Here is a 4,532-nt window from a genome sequence, read left to right as displayed (position 1 = left end):
CTGCTGTTCGTGCCGGGGGCGACCGTGGACATAGTTGCATGTCGTCTTGTCGCATTCGGACATGCGCACGTCGCTCCCCATTCGCTCCGCTGAGCGGAAGCAATAGGCCCTACGCCCTGTCGGGGCTCGGGCCTAAATAATAATAATAATTCGAGCAAAAACAATATTTCCGAAAATTTTAGAATATCAGTGTTTTTTGAGGCATTAAACTTGTCCTTGTTTTTACCTGATGATAAAAGTGCGACACAAAAAATGAAATCCAGACAGACCAGTTCTGTGGATGAGCAAAAAGACGAGTTCAGCAAACGAACAGATACTTTCAATCTGACAAGAGCTCAGAGGAAAACAGCGTCTGGTCTGAAGGTAAGTTTGAAATTTACTAGAATTATGTCAAAAACAGATTTGATTTTATTATATTCATCTATATAAATGTGTATAACTTTTAATAGTTATAGTTAAAAGTTTAGTTAAAGTTGGAGCTTCTTGACTCATGGAATAGAAACGAGTTAAATGGTGAAAAAGCTGAATAATGTAGGTGACATACAAAAATAGAAACAAGGTAAAAAGTCTTTGAAATGTTTCATGTTATCCAGAAGTGTTATTTATGAACTGTCTTAAAATAAAGGTGCACGATGTAATAAGCAGGTTACAGGTCAGATCTGTGGAGAGGCACTCACAGTAAGAATCACTGTTTTTCAAGTATGTTTAATGAAGTGAAGATAATTGATAAGATAGTTCTAGGCAAAGCATTTACATCTCCATGGATACCACGTACTGTCTACCTTAAAAGTTCCATAGTGCCCCTTTAAAGATTTACAGCAGATTCTTTACTTTAGAAATGGTTTTGTGACGTCGTCTTCTTGTTCTTTAAAGCTGCTCTTTATTTTTGTGCATAAATAACAAATTGTTGAGAGATAAAATGTGTTTGTTTGCAGATTCTTAGATGATCTCGGTTTACATCAGAGTCGACCATGGCCACTCCTAAAGGTGAGAATATTACACAACATGTAGACTCTACATTGTTGAGTCTTTTACCTTAGCGGGAAGTGGAGCTGTTGGTTTGTTCACTGTTCAGGAGTGTGGTGTTTCTAGACGCAGCAGAGTCTGTGTCTGTATTATTCTCTGGGATTTTCATGAGAATTCTCCAAAAGGAAGTGACAAAGTTCATGATCCCACTGTATTTATGCAACTACACCACCTCTGGCTCTTGATAAAGGCATTTCTAAAACATGACCAAAACACTAACAGCTTAAAGGTTTTCATCAAATGTTTATCACTTTTACATCAGTTTAGTGACGGTTCCAAAATTCCATCCAAGTTGCAGAAATAATTTATGCAAAAGGAAGACATTTTTCAGGCACTTACAAACTTCATTTAACAAATTAAAAGTGTGGTCAAGTACTAGTGTTTGTTTTAGTTCGTCATTTACATTTTGTTTAGGTTTAAGCTTTGACTTTTGTTTACAGTGTGAGTCAATGTTAGAGAATTACCTTTATGAATGACATATTGAATGTCATAGGAAGTGAAATCATTTGGATTTTTTTGTAATGGAATTAGTTGTCTCACTTTGTGGCATATGGAGTTTAACATCAGATGAAGATGGACTTGAAATGTGGATTTATCCTTTTGTATTTTTCTTTACAGAAGATGGAACAGGTCTTAAACACAGTGGCAGCTATAAGATCCTTCCACCGTACTATAAGTGAACTTAAAGCTCCACAGCACACATTGATATGGTTTAAATATATTTAGGACAATGACCTTCTCACATCTATATGTACTTCATAAGTTTTAGTTTTTTGGGCACTCATACAGACATCAGACATGCTTAATATCATCCACGTCTGCAGTATAAGTACAGAAAATCAACTTCTGCCCAAAGTCACCAAAGTCTGTTTCTCTTTTTTCAGTGTCTGAGCTGAGGCTGGTTCTTCTGGGGAACAGCAGAAATCTGAAGGACAAAGTGGGAAACCTCCTTTTGGGAAAGACGGAATTCTTTCAACATGATAAATGTGTAAAAGTCAGTGGAAGATTTCAGAACAAAACAGTGACAGTGATCTACACTCCAGACCGGCTGCTCAGCACCTCAAGAAGAAATAACGGAAAAATTAATAGGTTTATACAAGAAATTAAAGATCTGAGTGCCCCTGGTCCTCATGTGTTCCTGCTGCTTTTACAGCCTGAAGACTTCACTTACAAACACAAAAACAGACTACAGTCAGTCCTGGAGAGCCTCCGTGATCAGGCCTTCAACCATTCACTGGTGCTGATGTCCAGGCCACGAACAGAGAGACCAGGGTCTAAGGAGGAGCCTCATGTAAAGGACTTGATCAAGAGATGTAGGAACAGATACTTGAGCCTAATAAACCTGGAGTTAACAGAACTGTTAACACAAGTAGAACTAATTTTAAGTGATCTGAGGATTACTTTGATTGGAAAAACAGGCACAGGAAAGAGCTCTTCAGGAAACACCATCCTCGGGAGAGAAAGAGTTTGACACAAAACTGAGTCAAAGATCAGTGACCAGAGTGTGTCAGAAAGCAGAGGCTGTGATAGACGGACGCCGTGTTTCTGTGGTGGACACTCCAGGTCTGTTTGACACGACCACATCATGTGAAGAAGGAAATGAGGAAAAATTAAGAAGCATCAGTCTGCAGGCTCCAGGACCACACGTCTTTCTGTTGGTGCTGCAGATCGGACGATTCACGCCTGAAGAAAAAGAGACACTAGAATTTATAAAAAAGGGATTTGGGAAAGAAGTTGACAGGTTCATGTTTGTTCTTCTGACTCATGGAGACAAACTGGAGATGGACGACATCACAGTTGAAGATTACATACAAAATGAATGTGATGAGTCTTTTAAGGAGCTAATTTCAAACTATGGAAACAGGTTCCATGTGTTTAATAACAGTAAAAAGAAAGACCGCACTCAGGTGAAAGAGCTGATGAAGAAGATCGATGTCATGGTGAAGGAGAACAGAGGAGACTGTTACACCAACAACATGTTACTACAGGCTGAGGTCGACATGAAGAAAGAATTCTAAAATACTGAAAGAAAAAGACAGAGAAAAGAACATGAAGAAAAAAATGAAATCTGAGATTGATAGAAAACTAGATGAGAGGAAGAAATGGGAAAATGAAAACAAAAATGTTGAAAAACATGAAAAACAAATAAGGAAAATGAAGTTGGCATATGAAGAGGAGGAGAGAAATCGAGTTGAAGAATTGAATTCAGTGAGAGAAATATTCCTAGAAAAAAGAACGGTAGAGCAGAAAAAAGAAGAGGTGAAGAGAAAGATGGAGAGTATACAAAGAATGACTCAACAACTTGATAAAATCCTTCAAGAAAAACAAGAGAGAAGGAAAGAACTGAAAGAGAAGAAGGAAAAAATGAGGGGCAACCAACGATAGAAAACTAGGATCCACTTAGAGCTCACTTGATATTAACTTAGGACTGGGCAATTAATACAAATTTATGATTTTAAAAAATTCAGCAAATTCTAATCTTTTCTAATAAGCTTAGTGCTGTTTAATGCAGGAATACAGTCAAATCCTCGACCCATGAAAGCAGGTGGAGTGGAGCAGTTCACATTCAGACTGAAGCAGAGAATTCTGTATTAAATTGAAATGATTATTGTTTATGTGTAATTAATAATGAGAGAGATTTTTAAATTGTGATCACTCAATATGAGGGAAAAATGGTCTGTGTTTTGTTGTGTTATATTCCTCTTTATTTACTTAAGTCTCGATTTCATGTTTTCATTTAATCATATTAACTGTCCAGTTGTATATTATCAGTGTGTTTGGCAGAACACTCGTTATATTTTGCATTCTGGTGATAGTTTTAAATGTTTCCTTTGATTTGCATTGTCTGATCATATTTACTGTACATTAAAAAATTGAATTTGGTCTTTCTGTGACTTGGTGTTGATTACACATGTACAAGCTGATTCTTTATGGCTCCAATCAATAATTCTTCTATGTGTGTTGTGTTGATTAAAGATCATTAAAAGTGAACGTCGTCTGATTGTGGTTTTGTTGATTCTCTGACAGACTCACAAAATAGATGCACCGTGAACAGGAAGAAAATATTTTAATCAAACCAGCCAAACAACAAACTGCTGGAATCAGTGTCTTTCCTCATAACTTCAACAAAGTAAAATTCATTTTGGAGAACAACAAAATATATTTACAGGTTTTCAGTGTCAGACTTGCATGTTCTAGTTGTAGGAGTCAGAATATAAAACAATAATCCAAGTGTGGTTCATAGACATAAAAGTGTAGTTTGAAAAAAAATAACAGTTCTTTATTTCATTCTCACAATGTGGCATTACATTTAGCTCTTACTGACTGGAAATCACAATAAAGAAAAAAAACTACTTTTCTTATTGTGACTGTGGTGTCGCCTATGGACCAAACAGCAGTGCAGAGTACTCGAGTACCCGGCCTTCTTGGAGTCCCTGGAGGGACTAGACAGCTCTGTTGTTTTTGACACACTTCAGTCACAGTTTGACAAGGTGTCGAACATAAAT

At 37.0% G+C, this 4,532-nt stretch overlaps 1 pseudogene; it reads left to right on the top strand.

Annotated features, from left to right (window-relative positions):
* The first annotated feature begins 297 nt into the window (after positions 1-297).
* Positions 298-3,576, top strand: LOC110158762 (GTPase IMAP family member 7-like; annotated as a pseudogene).
* Positions 3,577-4,532: the final 956 nt, after the last annotated feature.

This window comes from Boleophthalmus pectinirostris, unplaced genomic scaffold (assembly GCF_026225935.1).
Source record: "Boleophthalmus pectinirostris isolate CB_2022bp ecotype Guang Dong unplaced genomic scaffold, ASM2622593v1 HiC_scaffold_4, whole genome shotgun sequence".
In the NCBI taxonomy this organism is placed as follows: Eukaryota; Metazoa; Chordata; class Actinopteri; order Gobiiformes; family Gobiidae; genus Boleophthalmus; species Boleophthalmus pectinirostris.
The sequence above is the reverse complement of the archived record's forward strand: the minus strand, read 5'-3'. Positions and strand labels throughout refer to the sequence as shown.